At 44.2% G+C, this 18,988-nt stretch overlaps 1 protein-coding gene and 1 non-coding gene across 9 annotated transcripts in view; both read left to right on the plus strand.

Annotated features, from left to right (window-relative positions):
* Positions 1 to 14,617: 14,617 nt before the first annotated feature.
* On the plus strand, positions 14,618 to 14,774 carry LOC112544571 (U1 spliceosomal RNA). Its single transcript, XR_003087912.1, has one exon. It is a non-coding gene; the product is annotated as a U1 spliceosomal RNA (small nuclear RNA).
* An 867-nt stretch (positions 14,775 to 15,641) lies between these two features.
* SVIL (supervillin) overlaps positions 15,642 to 18,988 on the plus strand; it is a 197,261-nt gene continuing 193,914 nt past the window's right edge. For 3 of the 8 annotated variants that reach the window (XM_075922605.1, XM_075922625.1, XM_075922620.1), the window contains exon 1: positions 15,760 to 16,175. The gene's annotated coding sequence lies outside the window, so the exon portion shown is untranslated. The other 5 variants (XM_075922627.1, XM_075922623.1, XM_075922635.1 and 2 more) reach the window with 4 other exon arrangements.

The following is an 18,988-nucleotide window of genomic DNA, read 5'->3' on the forward strand; positions in this document are numbered from 1 at the left end:
CATTCTGCAACAGTGGCCCCCAATGCAGGGAGCCTATCAAGAAAGGGAGATTTGCACTTAGAACATGCTGCACACCAGCTATTCTCAGTTATTGAAATAGTCCTTGGTAGGCCCCCTGTCAGGTCAAGAATGTGGCACACAAAAAATGATTTTAAAGTCAACTATGTACTCTATCCTGATCTTATGTCAAGCACAGTTTGGTGACTCAGTTGCAAACATTCTGATCCGGTAATATTTTTCACTGCCTCTGCACATGTGCAAGGCTCCAGCACAGAAAATCTCTTAAGCACATGCTTAGCTTTAAGCATATCATCTTCTTAGGTGAGGTAATTGAGAATCAGTTCCTGTTATCTCCAGATTCTTCCACTAAGTCGTTTGTAAAACATACTTTTCAGCATCAGATAAGGATTGATCAATTGCATGATGATCCTTGATGCTGGAGAAGTTTTTCCTTGTTAAATCTCAGAATTTTGGTTGATACGTTTTCTAAATACTATGATTCACGGTTTCTTTCTTTGGACACACACTATAATGGTTTTTTGTTCTGTAGATGAAGTTGCACTATGTGAATATTTTCTATGACTTTTTAAGTGTGCTTTGGTTTATTTTATCTTTCGGAGTCCCTTGGATATATCTTTCCTGATAAGAGCAGCAACATTTCAGACTCTTTCAGTAATATGTGCGCTGATGGAGACAACCGTTATTTTCATGCATAGTGAACAACACACCTCCTAAAAGTTTGATTTTCAGCTTCATGTCAATCCAGACTCGTATTTTTGTGGATATAAAATGCAAGGTGATCAGAGTGGATGGCCTAAGTTTTGTTTTCTAATCCAGATCTCTGTGATTCAGTGACATTTTGGCTATGCCTACACTGGAAAGGTTTGGCAACAAAAGTGCTGTCAAGATTCAAAAGTTTCCAAAACGGAAAACACATCAAACCTGTTTTTCTGCCACACATCGTCAGTGTTTCAGGGCCACATTGTCAGCTCTCCTGTGCTCACCACCCCCGCTCATAGCAGAGCAACGTAACACTTTGTCTCTTCCCTTGCTTCATGGCCATTTGTTTCTTCCCTTCCTTCATGCTCCATGTACAGTTGCTGAGAGTCCTTACAAATCTAGGGACTTGAGAACAATTCCTAGTTCCCTGGTGCACTGGTTATCACCAGATTGAGTCTAACCTCATCCACTTCCATCTCAACGAATAACTTCTGTCTCCAGGACAATTCCTGTTCCTGATTCTGTAATATGGGAAATATCCACATTCTTCTTGAGTGTGGACATGGGGTTCCCACCCAGGATTGTGTACAGTTCTTTATAAAAACAGCATGTTGTGGGTGTAGCACCAGACCAGCTGTTTGCCTCCTTCACCTTCTGGTACACCTGCCAGAGTTCCTTTATCTTGGCCCTGCATTGTAGGGTGTCTCGCTCATATCTCTTCTAACACAGGGCTCGAGAAATGTGACCGTACATGTCCCAGTTCCTATGGGTCACTTGCAGCTATGTTTGCACCGATTCTTCCCCTCCATTCCTTGATCAGATCCAAAAACTCTGCTTTGCTCCAAGCAGGAGAGCATTTTGAGTGATACCCATCCCTGGTTCCCTGAGAAGATGCCATGAAGAACATACACAATGAGTCAGTAAGACCACTACACAATGAGCCAGACACCAGGAAATGGGATTATAAAGTCCCTGGGGTTTGCAGGTGGGAGTGGCACATCTGTTTACCTGTTAATAGGGTTGCAGAGCAGTAGAGTTCAATGCGTTGGCCAGAGTGGCTAATCGGGCATTGTGGGAAACATGCCAGAGGTCAATAAACGTGACAAAAAAAACCTACTGTAGACAACATGCTACATGATTGCAGACAACAAAGGGAGGGGGTGAGACACAAGTCCCGTGTGGAGGTGGAAGATTTTTGTCTCCAAAAGTGGGCATTTGTTTTGATTTTTGTCACATCCCAACATGAATGCTCTCCGGGTTTTGTCACCAAAAACAGTTTTTTTGGTGACAAAACTTGCCAGGGTAGACAAGGCCTTTGTAAACATTTGATGCATTTACAAAAGAGACACACTAGTGGAAAATCATCTGTATACAAGAGATTGGATGAATACTTTTTCCTTATGGAAATTCACATTTAACAACTGTCCAGCCTAGAATAATTTCGTGTTTACCATGACATTCGCTACATGACTGGAAGCTAAGCAAGAATGTGTTTCCTAAAACTCATCTTTATATTACATTCCTGTCTCAATTTTTTTTGGTTCTATAACCACTGAAGTTTTTCAATACAAGACAGTACATCTTTAGTCTGTAATTTGCCTTCTAGAAATCATTTTGTTCAAAATGCTCAGAGTTACACAGTGTCTTACTTGTTTAAATTTTTCATCATTGTTCAAACAACCCCACTTTGTTTCTTTACAAAGTTATTTAGCTTTGGTCTACAAGAGATGGTGGGAATTTCTACCTATGTTGTAGATGGTTTACAATGTCTCATGTGACCAAATAGATCAGTCTAAGATTGTCATGGTCTTTGGCAATTATTGGTTGGGAGCAGCTTGCTTCCTACTGGCTCTCTTCTCTTCAGGCTGTAGGATTCACCTCCTCTAATGAACTTTGATACCCTCATGGAGACAATGGTGCTACTTGTTACGATCATTTGCCAAGATTCTCCATTGCTCAAGAACAATTCCAAATTCCTGCATACCTTGTCTTCTTGTGTCTTCTTAGCAAAGCTTTAGGCTTGTTCTTGTTCCCTCTGACAGTTCCCCATATAATGTTTCCTTCTGGATACATCTGTCTTCCAAACTACTCGGATGTCTCAGCCAACTCAGCCATCTTGCTTGAGCAGGACTGTCATACTTGATAAATTTGCCCTTTGAAAAACCTTTGCATTGGTGGACTTTGCCTTGGCATTTGGTGTTGAATATGTGGTGGAACTGGGTAGGTAGAAACTGTTTAATCTTTCTTCCTGATGAGCATAAGCTGTTCGTGTTTCCCTACCATATACAAGAGTGTTGAGGATGCAAGCCTGGCTCACTAGCTTGTTCCATGCTCTTTCAGTTGGTCTGTTAAAGATGCTGGCCATCTTCTCAATCTGAACATTTATTTCTTCATCCAATGAGAGGTTGGTGGTCACTGTAGAACCTACATAGCTTAACTTTTGGACAGTGTTTAGCCACTTTGCATGTCAGGTGATTTCAGGATATCATGGAACTACCCATCCTAATACAACCATTTTCTTAAAGCTGGTTGTAACAGCAAATGCCTGACAAGCACTTGAAAGACTGCCCATGAGTTGTTGTAGTAGATCTTCAGCAAGGGCTATGAGAGCAGCTGCATCAATGAATAGAAGTTTTCTGATTAACACTTTTTTTTGTACTTTAGTCTTTGACTTAAGTTGTGACAAGTTGAAGAATTTCCCATCTGATTTTGTGTTGAGATACACTCCATCTTTCATAGCCTTAAATGAGGGGTGGGGAAGCTAAGGCCCAGGGGCTGGATACAGCCCCCAACTTGCCTGGATCTGGCCCTCGAGGCTCAGACCTCCACCCCCAGCATAGGGGAGCCCATCCTGGTTCTCCAGCCACCTGCTGCCCCACTGCAGGGTTAGAGCACACACAATCTACTAGCCTGGCTCCCCCCCCCCGCCCCCCCAGGCTCTGATGTGGGAAGGGAATGTGGGGGGTGTCTTTCTGCTTTTCATTTGGGAGGCCACATTAGTGAAGATTTGGTTGGTTTTTGTTGTTGTTGTTTAGTTTTTATTTTTTTCCCTTCTCACTTGTATGCAACCCCTGACTAATTTTTCTGTGGGTCAGTGGTCCCCAACCCAAAAAAGGTTCCCCACCTCTGCCTTAAATGCACAGTTCAAGTGTACCAAGAAGATTCCAAAGTGTGTTGGGTCAAGAACACATCTTTGCTTCACTCTGGTTCTCATCTCAAAGCTGTCCAAAGTGGACCCAGTAAGCTGGATGGTTGCTCTTACATTGTTGTGGAATGAAAGTATAAAACTTAACAGGATTGATGGGCATCCTGTCTTTTCTAGCATTGGAAATAGATCTGCTTTGCTGACTGTTGAATGCTTTGACTTCAATGCAAAGTTATGTAGGCAGCCAAAATGGGACATTTGAGAGAGATGTGAGCATTCTGGCTCTGATGAGGATGATGAGTTTTATGTACATCCTCTGAGTTCCAGAGCATCCCCAACTGTTTTCAGTCTGTGTTGGACATGCTCTTAGTTTCTCTTTTGTCTTTAATCATCCGATAGCCTATGATTTGTAATTTCTTATGAAAGGTTTTGCCAGAGAACAGTTATTTCTACTTTCCAGTTCCTCTATAAGGTTAGCTGCAGAAGCATTAGAATAGATGGGGAAAATAACCAGAGTTTCAGATAAGCAGTAGCCATTGGTGGGCTAAGTGACAGGTCACAGGAAATCATGTGGAACAGCACTTTTTGCTGTGTGTGTGTGTGTGTGTGTGTGTGTGTGTGTGTGTGTGTGTGTGTGTGTGTGTGAATATGAGTCATGCTGAATTTTGTATGACTTTGTAAAGCTATGAGACGTGGCAAGAGTGGAAATCTTGTTTTAATATGTTGGTGCTGCCACCCATCTCAAGTATCTGTCTTACTGGCTTCTAGTGAGAAGGCTGTGTTCAAAATATAGAGCACCACTGCTGATCTTGTTTGGCTTTTCTAGGATTCTCATGACCACCTTCTAGCCTTTGGTTCTACATCACATTCACTCCTGTTGAAGAGGCCTAGACACCGTTTCATCTGTAGACTGTAGCTGGATCCCTGAGGATAAAAGGTCCCTTCCAGTCCTAGTATTCTATGATAACTCTATGAAGTGTGAGGCAGCTGTTCCAGACTAAAGCAGGGGTCACTTTCCCTTAGAATCTGAGCAGGCTGCCTCCACAGAGCTTTTAGAGACCAAGTGGTGGCCAGGTTTCCAACTCCTCATAAGCTACACAATATTGTGGAACCTTACTTCAAACAGACACTAAAGTAGGTTAGGTTGCAAATTTAGATCTGAGATAATGAAATGCTGATTTTTTAAAAATTTAAACATTTCTTTTGTTATTTAAACATTCCGTTGCAGTGTTTGACACCAAGACATACCCACATTGTAGCTATGCATAAGAACCAGTAAGTGAGAGAGACAAAGATGAAAAAGCAAAATTAACTAATCTAATTACACAGTCCAAATCAAGATAACAATTCTTCTGATTTCCATGTGGATAGAGTCGTGCACCTGAGTGGACCCCAACAGATTTCAATGAGGCTTTATGAAAATCACAAGGACTACATGTTCAGAAGTTTGTTTCCCCACTCCCCCAGATCAGGGCTTAGCTTGTGATCCTAAGCCTTTATTGAATTAATGGGAATTTTGTCATTGAGAGCAATACAAGCAAGTAACCAAAAAGTATACATGGGGTAAATTAGCAAGTTAAATTTGTATTATAATTATATTTATTATTATAATTTATTATAATTCTATATCTATATCTATCTATCTATCTATCTATATATATATATCCTATAATACTGCTCTTTATTTTGGAACCTTAACATGTTTTAAAAAGCAGTCCGCTGATCTCCTCGACACCTCTGTGGGATTGATATGCATAATAGGGATGTAAAATCCCATTTTATTGACTAACCAGTTAAACATAATGTTTAACCAATTAAAGAAGGAGGCTGTTGAGGGAGCCACTCCAACTCGTTAACAGTGAGGCTTACAGGTTAACCAGTTAACCATTCACATCCCTAATGCATACATTTTTTCATAGATGGAAATACTGATGTATAGAGAAGTTATACCCCCAGGTGGTACCTTACCCTCTAAGGCAAAGATTTGTTTTTTAACTACAGTAAAATCCCTTTGGTTAACCAAGAGGTATATATGCTGGATCGCTGAGAACTGAATTTGTTCTATGTACCATCTTGTTAATATGTCATTAGACATATCCTTTCTTTCACAATTAGACTTACTGCCTCAGTGAGTGAAGATCCTGAGAAGTCATGTGAGCAAGATAAAATTGAGCACTAAAAACTATGCTGTTATCTTTGTGTCAATGACTCCAATTGAACACTAAAAACTATGCTGTTATCTTTGTGTCAATGACTCCATTTGTCCCTCTAGCCAGCAGTGTGTGTGTTTTGTTTTGTTTGTTTGCTGAAGATTCCTTTGACCCAGACACAATTTTTCCTTTGGGAAAAGCAATTTGCATGCATGTGTGATTTTGCGCCTGTACATGGGATACTGCTGTGTAGCTGATACTTCATGAAACTTTGCTAACAGACAAGATGCTCTTAGCATGCTGTCTAGCTCCATAACTGTAAGAACTCACTTTGATTTCATTAAAAGCTCACTTAAATCTTGCAATTTGACCTTCGTCAAGTCAAATGTAATGCTTGAAGGCCTGACTGTAAAGCAAATGTCAGTAATTCTTTCCCATCAGAGAAGAGGCCTCTTTTCCAGTCAACAGAATTAAAGTAACATTATTTTACTTTAGAACAGTGGCTCTCAAAGTGCAGTCCACAGACCACTAGTGGTCCGTGCCCACCTTCCAGGTGGTCCATGGCAGGAGCTCAGTCCTCCTCCTCCTCCCCCATGCAGTGGCGAGCCTGTGCTGCCACTGGAGCCTTGTATTTAGAATGCAGCCGCGAGGCTACAGCGCCAGCTCTGACGGGCAGGGGGGCAGGTGAAGAAAGCAAACCCCCTCACCTCCGCGCAGGCTGCAGAACTACAGGTGGAGGATTGTCACCCCACCATGCCACCCTTCAGGGGAAGTCCTGCCTGCTGCTGGGCAACCACCTTGCCTAGGCCCCACCAAGCTCTCAGTCGCTGTGGTAACTGGTGCCAGCGGCGCATCCCTCATTTGCTCCCATGGGGCAAGTTGCGGGTTGGGCTGCATGGGGCCTGACCGGACGGGGTGGGCTCTCACGGTGCGCAAGCAGCTGGTGCCCTTCCCCAGTAGCAGGTTTAGGCTGTGCTGTGCCTGGTGGCAGTGGAAGGAGGCAGTGTTGAGGCTGAGGACCCTGCACACGCTGAACACAGGTGGAGACTGGGAGCCCTTCAGGGCTTTGTACCCATGGAGACTCAGTCTGGGAGGAGGGTCTAAGCCACCTCAGTGACTGCCCCCCACAGGTGCCATGGAATGGACCCCCACGGGATGCCACTCCTAGCAGAGCTGGACACCTTGGGATCACCCACCCACCCTTGCCTTGCTGTGCTATGTCCAGCCTCCCTGGCCCCCCATTTCCCTGAACACCCCAAGCCACCCTGACCCCAGCCCTATTCCCAGGGGCACCCTGTTCCCATCTCTCTGAACTCCCTCAGCCACTCTGCCCACCAGCTTTATCCTCAGATACTCTCTCCCTCCTGGCCAGACACCCTTCCCCCAGCCTGCTCCTGCACCCTCCCCCTGGCCAGACACTTACCCCTACCCTGCTCCTGCATCCACCATTGCTCCTTGAACCTTCACTCCTGACTAGACACCCTATCCCCAGCTTGCTCCTGCACCCTCCCTTATTCCTGCATCCTCCGCCTGGCCAGACACCTACCACTCCACTCCTGCATACTCCCTCCTGGCCAGATTCTGCACCCCACTACACCCTCCTTCCTGGCCTCACACTGCACCCTCCCTTGCTCCTGCTCACTTCCCCAGCCAGACACCTGCTTCTTCTGCACCCTACCTCCCACCCAGACCTCGCAACCTTTCCCCCTTCTGCACCTCACTTCCCTTCCAGATCCTGCACTCTGATACCTATCCCACTCACTGGCAGCCCTGTACCACACACTGAGCTCCTAATTTTTTCCTCACCTCAGAGCATAAGGGGTTTTTTTTGTTTTTTTTTTTCCACAAAATCCACTAACTCCAGAACCCCAGAAAAGTACATTTGGCCTATGGGAAGCCCCAGATCTCAGTCCTCCCTATCCCTTCTCCTTGTCCTGTGGGGCTGAAGCACCAGAGGAGTGAGGTGTCTCAGTTGGGGGCCACATAAGTGAGGGTTGGGGGTTTTGGAGGAGGTTTTTGGCTCCTGACTTGTGTGATCCCCTACTGATTTTTCTGTGGGTCAGTGGCCCCTGACACACAAAAGTTTCCCTACCCCTGCCATAAATAAAGAAAATATTGAAATCTTTTGTGTTGGGACATAAATTAATAATTCACTTATTTAAAATGAAGTTTGATAAACTAACATGAGTAAGTTAAAACTTTAATCTGTTTAATAATTAAATGAAACCTTTCTCCTTGAAGGAGCACTAGCAAAATGGCTCGGAAGTAATTATGCAATTAATGATGTTTCCATTAGCAATTGGTGGTCCATGGAAAGGTTTACATTGGGCCAGGTGGTCCACAAGCCAAAAAGTATGAAAACCACGGCTTTAGAAGAACAAAAACGGTTAGTAAATTAAGTAAATTAATGGAAATTAAGGTATCTGGAAAAAAATTAGAAAAATATTGTTTGTGGGTTTTTTTCAAATACAGATATTATATATCAATTGAGTGCACAACAGCTTCATCATTAACAACATAATGAACAGAAACAAACACTAAAAATAACAAATGACAGAGAATAGAAAATATCAGAACAAGGCGAGATGGATAAACCTCCGTTTACCTGTGTAAATTTAAATAATTGGGAATATTCAGTCAAGTCAGAAAAGCAGGATTTGACCCTATACTATAAATCCAGCTGTAGAACTGCAATTGTTTTAATCATATATTACGCTATACCTGATATTTATGTGTTACTCCTATTATGAGAGCTAGAAGAATCAGAGACCCAAAATGGAACATGCACAACTTATCAAATGTATATTTATTATGCAAACTTTAAAATAAGACGTGTACACTAATGCTTCTCCTCAGATCAGCTTGTTTAAAGCCAGCTGCTTCTTGAAAATATTATTTAGGTGATGAGCATGTCTGGAGAGATGTCTTTTTTGTGCAACAAACTATCTACTCCATCCAAAAGACACTGCTGCCCCCATGTTACTTCAGATTCTTTTTCACCCACACAGTTTTCACTTTTTCTGGTCTGTAATTGCTACTACACTGACATGAGTCAGACCTTATTCCATAATTATCTGCAGGCCATTTGTTAACAATAAATAGACACATACATATTGAAAACATCTCCAGGCAATAAGAGGATAATTTGGGTATAATATCATTTTCCTTTCTTCCCACCAGCCTTCTGTGATCCCTGTATTCTTTGCAGCTTATGAGACAAACTATCATAATTAGGATATTATCACTGTTTTTTCCATAGACTTTCTCATATGTCAGGTGAATCTGATCCAAAGTTCAGACCCATAGTCACATTGGACTGACTCCAGTAACTCATAAATAAATCGGTGGAGGTTGCTTTGGCTACCAGCTTTCTCTCCTGTTGCTTCTCGGAGGATGTTCAGAGGCCCTGGCAGTTTTCTACAGTTCTGCATTAGCCCCAGAGTTTTTCACACCTTTTAAAATATCCCACACTTTCTCATTCCTCCCCTGGGGAAATTAGGTGTAGAAAGCTGTTAACTACACTTTATTGTTGAGGCAGTGGAAAACATTTCTCTATCTTTCGAAGTCTGGAAGCACCACAGAACAGATATATTCCTTTATCTGCCTTGGCTTGTTCACATAAATTAGAAATTTATACTGTGTTCTATGGCAGAAAGTTAAGTAACATTTTTTTTTACTTTGGCTTATGGTTTAAAGAGGAGGACTGGATCTCAAAGCTGAGATCCAGATCTGAATTTCCAAACCCTGTACAATAACCTAGGATTTTGGTTTAGGCCTGTTTCTAAGCATACAAATGAGTAGTTGTGTGGCACCTCAGAATACCAATGTGTTTTAAGTATAGTCTGATGGAAGCTGCTTCATTATAGATTTAAATGCAATAAAATATAACACAGATATATTTCTTCAAGAATATTTTTCTCTTAAAAGCCCTAGTTCAAGAATGCACTTAAAAACCTGCTTAAGTGCTTCCCTTAATAGAGATGTCATCATGTATTGGAGCCAAAATGAACTTGGAGCTTAGAGGTATCAAATTCATAGCATTGGAACTTGTGACTTTCTGTTTTGTCACAAAATCAGAATGAATAACGGTACCACAGCTTTCTCCAACCAAGATGCCTCACCTCAGACCTGGATAAAACACTTTCAAATATCTCTCTAAGGCAGGCAAAAAGTTTTTTTTAAGATTACATGCCTGTTTATAATTTGAGCCAAGACCTCAAAGGTAACTCCTTCTGAGGTTAGATGCCTACATTCTTTGAGGAACTGGGTTTTAGTACTGTGGCAGGGCATTGCTCTGCACTGGCCTTTTAAGGGGCTGAGACCTGGAGTCAGGGGAGGCCCAGCTGAAGCAAATAAGGAGGGCCCAGCTGGAGACTATAAGAGCAGCTCCTGGGAGGAGGAGAGAGAACCTGCCTGTCTGCCTGCAATGAGAGAGGCTTCAGCCTAGCAAACCCAGGCTACCCGGCCTGAGGCGCAGGGCTGCAAGGAGGCAGCCCTAAAAGGCTGGGCTGCAAGGAGGCAGCCGCGGTTCTCAAGGAGACAGCTGTGGTAGGCTGGGGAAGTTTGAGCCAGGGAAGCCCCAGGCCATAAGTCCACAAGGCAGGATTGTAGGAGGCAACCAGGCAGGCAAGGCAGAGTGGGAGTAGAACTGGGGGTCCTAGGGAGTAGGAAGGACCATGGAGGAGGAGCAGGGGAAGAACAGTGATTCCCCTCCCACCTCCCCTCAGAAGGGGGCGCAGACCAAGATTGGGAGTGGTCACTGCCGGAGGGCAGTACCCTGAAGACGACACCACACCCAAAGGGCGCCTTGGAGCAACTAGCTACTTCCCCAAAACCACCCTGAGGGAAGAACCTGTACTGAAAGGCTGTGTCTACACTGGCACTTTCTTGCGTGAAAACGGCCGCTCTTGCGCCGCCTGTCTACACTGGCCGTGTATTCTTGTGCAAGTAAACTGACGTTGTACTGTAGAAAATCAGGGCTTCTTGCGTGAGAACTCTGACACTCCCTCTCAGGAAGAAGCCCTCTTGTGCAAGAGCTCTTCCAGAAGAGGCCAGTGTAGACAGGCAACATGAATTTCTTGCGCAAGAAACCCCTATGGTTAAAATGGCCATCAAAGCTTTCTTGCGGAAGAGAGCGCCTACACTGGCATGGATGCTCTTGCGCAAAAGCACATGCCAGTGTAGATGCTCTCTTCTGGAAGAGTTTTTGCAGAAGCACTCTTCTGCAAAAGAGTTTTTGTGCAAGAAGCTGCCAGTGTAGATATAGCCTTCTACGTTTTTGTGCAAGAGCAGCCATTTTGCACAAGATTGTGCCAGTGTAGACACAGCCCAATGCTAATGCACCAGTGGCTGAAATCAGGGCTGATTCCCCCTCTAGAATATGGAATCACACATTCCAAATGTAGGGATGTTGTTGGTGATGTAAGTACTTGTACCACCTTACAAATAAGACTGAAGTCAGCAACTCCTTTTGATAGCCCACTTAAACCCAAATGGTAGTTATGTTTCACCACTATCAACTTGGTTCAAATTCGTACAAGTTACATACAGATGAAAGGATCTACACTTCACAGCAACTGAGAGCATCACTGTGTCCTGTACAGAGTACTTTTCAAAAACAAAGCAAGCCACTTTCTGAAGCAAAATGAACTGGATTTTCAGCTGCAAAAGAATATTATTTTTAAAGCTCTTCTCTGGACAGATGTATTGTTTAAATGAACATTTCTTTGTGCCCTAAAGTGTAGATTTATTTATTTTTAGCCCTTGAATAAATCAAGACATTTTAAAAAAAAGGAATTCATCTTTTAAAACTGTATGGCTACGTCTACGCTGGCGCTTTCTCACACAAAAACTCTTTTGCGGAAGAGTTCTGCTGCAAAAACTCTTCCAGAAGAGAGCGTGTATACCGGCATGTGCTTTCGCGCAAGAGATGTGCTTTTGCACAAGAGCATCCATGCCAGTGTAGATGCTCTCTTGCGCAAGAAAGCTCTGATGGCCATTTTAACCATAGGGCTTTCTTGCACAAGAAATTCATGTTGCCTATCTACACTGGCCTCTTCCGAAAGAGCTCTTCCGCAAGAGGGCTTATTCCTGAGTTGGAGCGTCAGAGTTCTCGCGCAAGAAGCCCTGATTTTATACATTAGAACGTCAATTTCCTTGCACAAGAACACGCGGACAGTGTAGATAGGCAGCACGTTTTTGCGCAAGAGCGGCTGCTTTTGCGTGAGATCGCGCCAGCATAGACACAGCCTATAGGTCTACAGGATTTCTGCTCACCCAAAAGATCTTTTTTATAATCCCAATTCATTCTTAGTTCCTTACTGCTTGTTAAAGCTATTTAAACCAATACCTTGAAATAAAACTTACTGTATAGCAGGGTTCTAAGATAAGGGTTGTGACCCCTCAGTTTGTCAGCCCTGAGCTCCCATTAAATTACATTTCCTCTCCTGTTTTTAATTTATAAGCGGGGGGGAGGAGGAGGCACACTCAGCTGCTTGCTGTATGCAAAGGGTGAAGAAGAAAAAGTTTGAAAACCACTGGTATAGCTGGAACTCCTCATGAGTATTCAAAACAAGACTCTTTTGGCAGATAATGGAAGGTGATTTGTTTATTGCTTTAGACTACGGGTGTTGGGTATTTAAGGCAGAGCCTTCCCAACCTCCAGGCATAACCCTGCCCACACTCAGCCACAGAATGCCCCCAGGACCTGTCCTCAGCTGCTTCTGAGAATTAGTAGAGGTGCATAAGGTCTGTGCAAGAATGAGTTGCCTATGTGCAGTTTACCACTTCTGTTCAAGCCAATGGGACTTATGCACATTTTGGGTGCATCTACTCAGCACCCTAAACTCAAAATAAGATAATTTGCGTTACACAAATTGCGTATTTTATTTTGAAACAGCTTATTTTGAATGTTGATGCATCTACACAGCTCCAAGTTTTGAAGTAACATGCTATTTTTAGCCATCCCTTATTCCTCATGCAAGGAGGTTTACCAGAATGGTGAAATAGCACGTGTGTTATTTAAAAAAATATTTTGAAACAACGGATGGCTTGTGTAGACCTCCGATATCCAGAAATAGCCATGCAGTGTAGATGTACCCTTTAAAAATAAACAAATTACATGAAGAAAAGGTCACCCCTTTTGCTCTGAACAGGAAACTGATCTACATAGCCCTGAAAATCTACCAATGCTCAGCAAAAGGGCAACATTAATAATAGAGGTAACCTGAGCCACATTAAGGCAGGATGTGCGCATGTGAGAGAAAGAGACAGAGATTTATCTGTTTTTTTTTTTTTTAAATTATCCCAATTCAAATATTCAAAAACAGATTCATTTTCTCCTTAAATTTGAGGATATTCAGATCTGGGATTCTGGTTCAGGCTTACATATGTTTAATTTCTTCAACATCTTATGATTTTCTTGTGACAGTATTGAAGACTGGTGATCTAGGGGACACACAGCAAAAATAACTACCTTCATATAAGAACCTTCCCTTTTAAACAATGTTATTATTACAGTGACTCTCCTCCTTAGCAGATTCATAACATGATTCCCTTTGTTGGATTTTTTTGCATAGTACATGCTATGGTCATATTTAATTTGATAGAGTTAAGTAGGACTAGGGTCCTTTTTCATCACAATTCTCTGTAGCAAACAGGTTTGTTTTTGTGGGGGGATTCTGGGGTCTCTTTAACCCTAACAACCCTTCCTCCCCCATGCTTTAAAATGACATACATACCAGGAAAGTAAACTTTATCCTTCACCCTATGTGCTCAAAGTTATATGCTGCCACAGTTAGTAATGGTGAGAACTACAATGTTATATTCCTCCATCTCAGTGACACCTTGCCTCTAAAATGAGAGAGTCTGAGAAGAAAATGTCACTATTTTAATAAAAATTGAGGAATGTCTGCTTCCTTCAGCTTTTAATAGTGGCCCAGTGGCAGGGAGGAAGCAGGCAGCACATTCACTGTACTGTTATTTTAGAAAAGCTGCTCCCTTAGGGCTTCTCATACTCAGCACCACACCCAACTCCACTGCACTCCTAAGGAGAGCAGATTTTCCAGTATGGTCGGAGTGCCTGGAAAATGTGTGGAAGCCAAGCTAAAAGTAAAGAAAGTGAGGTTTCCTATTTCTGTGTGTAGACTATAGAGAAACCCCATCCAGAAATGCTGTGGCTGAAGTGATTTGAATAATACTAATATTTGGAGTGGCATGAGCTAAGCTGCTGTTTGAGTCTCCCATCTTGTGTTCCGATAATTTTGCTCAAAAACATCAAACAGACTGAAGTTATTTTCATCTCAATGAGATTTTTAAGAAAATGTATTTAGTCCAGACTCAGGCATTACTGTGAATTGTGGATTTTGCACAATCTCTTGAGAGCCAGATTCTGTTTATATGCTTTCAAAATATCTAATAAAAATGCGTTCAGAATACTACTATGCAAGTGCTAAACTGTCTAGTTCTTTTTTATTTTAATATCCTCTAAGTCTATAGGGTATATTTGCACTCATTAATGCAATGTCTTGGCACGCAGTAATTTTTATTGTAGGGTATTAGCCTATGCCTTCCTTGCCACACAATAGCTTTTACAGTGCAGTAATTACTTACCTGGCAGGGAGATACCATGATCAGAAAGGTGGTTTTCCCAGGCTGAGGCTCATCTATTGCACTGTGGGAGTGCTGAGTCCTGTGATTTCCCCAAATGTGGGAAACACAACTGCATACCCAGTTTGGGTCTCTGACCATGAAATCCTAATGAAGCTGAAGTATTTACCTGGCAGGTGTAGCTACGTGAGCTTAACACTGTATCTTCCACCAATGTGTCACCTGGCCTAGTTATGTCAGGGTAAAAACTTAAGATGCCTTTATAAATGTATTAAAATTACTGCTTCAACTCCTAGGGGCCCTGTGAGATGCTTCGTTAGTTAATGCTAGTAAAGCACCTTAGAGTAGTGTAGACGTTTGAGTAGAATATATGTAACAAAGCAACTACACCTAGTCATGCTGCAAAAGAGGTTACCTTTGCACCCTCTCTGGAGGGTGTGGACAGGCAATTGTCCCTTAAACTTGCAGCTGCCAGACTAAAGCATTTTCATTCTTGCACCACTGACTGATTTTTACCCTTGGCAGGCCCCAGAATACAGCTACAGCTCTTGCCCACCTCCTCCTGCCAAGATACAGCTACAACCGAGAGACACCTCCCACCCAGGATACAGCTACAGCCCATACACCTACGTTACAGACAGCCCCAGCTTCCAGCCTTACACCCATCAACGTGCACGTACAGCTTCAGTGCAGTGACAGTCCCACCCCCTTGCTTCCCAGGGTACAGCTACAGCTCCCCCACCAGTCACCTCCTGTCCCAGCTTCCCTGGCTACAGACACATCAGTGGCACCTCCTGCCCCCATCATACAGCTCCAGGCCCCCCTTGCCCTCCACCAGCTCTTGTTACCCGCAGACCACTGTCCCACCGGTCCCAGCCCCCAGTCACCCCTCTTGGACCCATCCCACTGCTCTAGTCTCCAGTCACCCCCTTGGAGCCCCATCACACACTCCAGACACGCCCCTCCCCGGCAGCCCACACCACGCAGCTCCACATGCCCGTCACCCCGCCCCTAGCTCCAGCGCCCCGTCACCCCGTGCCCCGCGCAGCGGCCGGCCCGCCCCGGGACACTGCGGCGCGGCCCCTTTAAGAAGTGTCTGCGAGAGCAGCGCGGAAGCGGCCGGTGCCGGGGTGAGCCTGGGGGACAGCGCCGGGAGCAGGAGGCGGGCCGGGCCCGGCGCAACAGGGCAACTTACTCCCGCCGCGCAGGGCGCCACCTCCCGCGGGGCACCCGCTCCACCCCCGGGGCAGGCAGGCAGCTGTGGGCGCCAGCGCAGCCTCCCCCGGCACAGGCTCGAGCGCGCTCTGCCCGTGGGGCGCTGCCGGGGCGCTCCCTCGGCGGCGCCGGGCTGGCGGGGCACTGAGCAGCGCCCGCTCCCCGCCGGCCGGCCCCACGCGGCGCGCCTTGGCCGAGCGCACGCCCCCCGCCGGACCCGGAGCCGCCTGCCTCGCTCGCGCCGGCAAGTCGCCTTTGTTGGCGCTGCAGCTGGCTGGCGGCGCGGAGCAGGTGGCCGGGCTGCGGGGCCTTCGCTGGAGACACCCGCCTGCCGCGAGGTAAGGGACCCGCCTTGGCCTCCTGCGCCGCCCCCGGGACAAAGGGCCCCGCTCTCAGCTGTGCCCCGCGCGCGGGTGGCAGCATTAGCCCTGCGAGCTGGGCTCGCTTCAGGCACAGCGTGGGCGCGCCTGCCGGGGAGCGTGTGTGACCGGCGGTTGTTTGCCCAGGTGAAAGTTTCCTCTGGGTAGTTTGCGGGTGCGAGGTGAGACAGAGGGGACGGGTGTCGGAATCTTCTCCAAATACCGCCCCCTTCTCCACACGGAGAAGGCTGCTAATTTTTTCAGTCTGGTCAACGCCTAGTCCACAACAAATTACGAATCGGACAAACAACGTGGAACTAGGTCTCTGTAGTTGTGCAAGCGATTGTTGAATATCTCTTGTTGAGCCCCGAAGGAGTTTGACTTCTCCCCGTCTCACGAAAGGACTGCTGGCACTACATGAGTGAGGTAGAGGTAGCACACCCTTTACAAAAATCGCCCTTCGTAGCCGAGTGACAGCTTTGTATTAAACAGACACTGCTCTCTTAAAATCATGTGTTGCAAACAGATATCACATGCTTTTAAATGGCTAGAGTCTGTTTTATTTAAGTTCTTGTTTACTTAACTTTAATTATACCAGCTACTTACCTTTTGTCTGTCTTTCCACTTGAGCAATGATTCCGCGGTCAATTTCACCATTGTACATACTGAGTTTCACTTTCAGGATCTTAATTTTGCAATATTTCGTTTAAGAATACTGCAAGGCAATATTTTAAAAAATTGAAGAAAAACTTCTGTGGGACTTAGTTTTTGCATATTTTTAATTAAAAAATGTGTGTGGATGGGTGTTTAAATTAATCTCTCTTGATTGCAGGAAACAGTCTCCCAGGACTGTTGGCTGGTATTTTGCCTGAATTTTTCTGACTTTTGTTGTTGTTGTTGTAAATTGCATATCTTAATATTACATCAAAGACAGTGTTGGAAGTATCTGTCTATAATTATGTATAGTCAGCAGAGGTATGATAAAACAGTTGTTCACAGAATTTCTTTCCTACAGTGACTGTAGGAAAATATTTAGTGCAGATACAATCAAACTGCATTAGTAAGATAAGGACAACTTTTACTAAAATGGAACTTTCCTTTATCTTGACATCCTCCCTGAGCTGGCAGCAGTATTGTCTGTAGTGCTGCAGAGGGTGCTCTTCCATTGTTGCAATCACTTATTGCACAGGCAAGTAAGGAATGAAGTTTAAAAATCTGAAGGAAATGTCACTTTTCTTTACTAGAAAAAGTTGCCAGATGAGTTTGTGTGAGAGATCTTCTGATTTCATTTTGGTTGGAAAAGTGAGAAGAGGAAAGAATCTGCACAATATCTGGTTACTGTTGTGTATAAACTCTTGATTTGGCCCAGAGCCCAAAGCGAAAAGATGAGATTGATAAGCGGTCTTCTCCTGTAGGAGGTCTGCAGTGGGATTTTGGCCTGCCCTTTCCAATTGTCACTGTCTTTTTGCGGTCAGAAGTATGAGTAGAAGGAGAAAGAAGTATGTTTAAATGGATAGGGGGGGAAAAAAAGTTGAGAAGTAGATGCAAATGTTTATAAACTCTGTAATGAATGTGCAGAATTTTGCCTGTAGTGCAGAGACACAGTACATTAGCTGTCTGTTTAAAGGCTGAATTGGAACTGCTTAACAATGCTCCTTAGTTGGGTATACAGTTATGGATTATGATTCTCATGAGAGCTTGAAGGGGTCTTACAATAGACTGATTACATATGGGTTTAGAGTTAGGAAGGGGGCAATAAGGCAGAGGTTAGAAAGCAAACAAACGAGTTGAGACATTATCAGTTTATTCTTGATGTTCTGTTTGTGCTTCAACAGCTGTTAGTGTCATCTGAGCTAACTAGTCCATGTTAATGTCCCTGGTATTAAAGGGCAGAGCTTTTATACGAGTGAACTGCAATTTTTGGAGGGTATTCCACATATACTCAAAATATAATATGAGGAATATCTTGTGATATCAGCTAAGAAGTCCAGTCTTTTCAGTACACATGCTTTTTAAAAATTACTTTGTTAAATGCTGACAAATGTCTTGCAGTATTTTGAAATTCATACAAATGAGAAAATAATAGCTGTTTGAAAATATAATGGAAAACTCTTGATCAGTTGTTCCCATTAGATCTGTAACTTACTTGAAGCTGCATAAATATCGAGAAGTCTTTTGGCACCTTTATAGACTAACAGATTTATTGGAGCATAAGCTTTCGTGGGCAGAGGCCCATTTTGTCAGAAGTGGGTCTTTGCCCACGAAAGCTTATGCTCCAATAAATCTGTTAGTCTATAAAGTGCCACAGGACTTCTTGTTATTTATGCAGACTCAGACTAACACGGCTACCCTTCTCTTCCTTGAACCTGTTTACAATAGTACGACTGAACTATATTTTAATTATAATGGACTATTATTCAGGGCCTAGCCGTACAACCAGAGGACCCCATTATGGCTCCATGTTCCACCCCTACTCCTATACTGTGAACCTGCCTCTGCACTTAGGAATAGCAGTGACAAGAGTCCCCATTCACCTTCCAGAGACACAGGGACAGTGGCATGTGGTCCCACTCTATTGAGGAGGGGCAGCAGGGGTTTCCTTCCCAAGAGGCAGGACTGGTAGCAGAAGGGATCCTCTGTTACTTTCTCTGCTGGGATATATGCTGGTTAGGGGGAGGGAGAGAGCCTGGGCAGTTGTACTCTTGTATTACATAGCCAAGACTATCCTAGCAGGACCATTTCCTAGCTGATACTCCATTGAGATGCCTGGGGTAGCTTGCTACTGTAAGAGG

This window comes from Pelodiscus sinensis, chromosome 2 (genome assembly GCF_049634645.1).
Source record: "Pelodiscus sinensis isolate JC-2024 chromosome 2, ASM4963464v1, whole genome shotgun sequence".
Classification (NCBI taxonomy): domain Eukaryota; kingdom Metazoa; phylum Chordata; order Testudines; family Trionychidae; genus Pelodiscus; species Pelodiscus sinensis.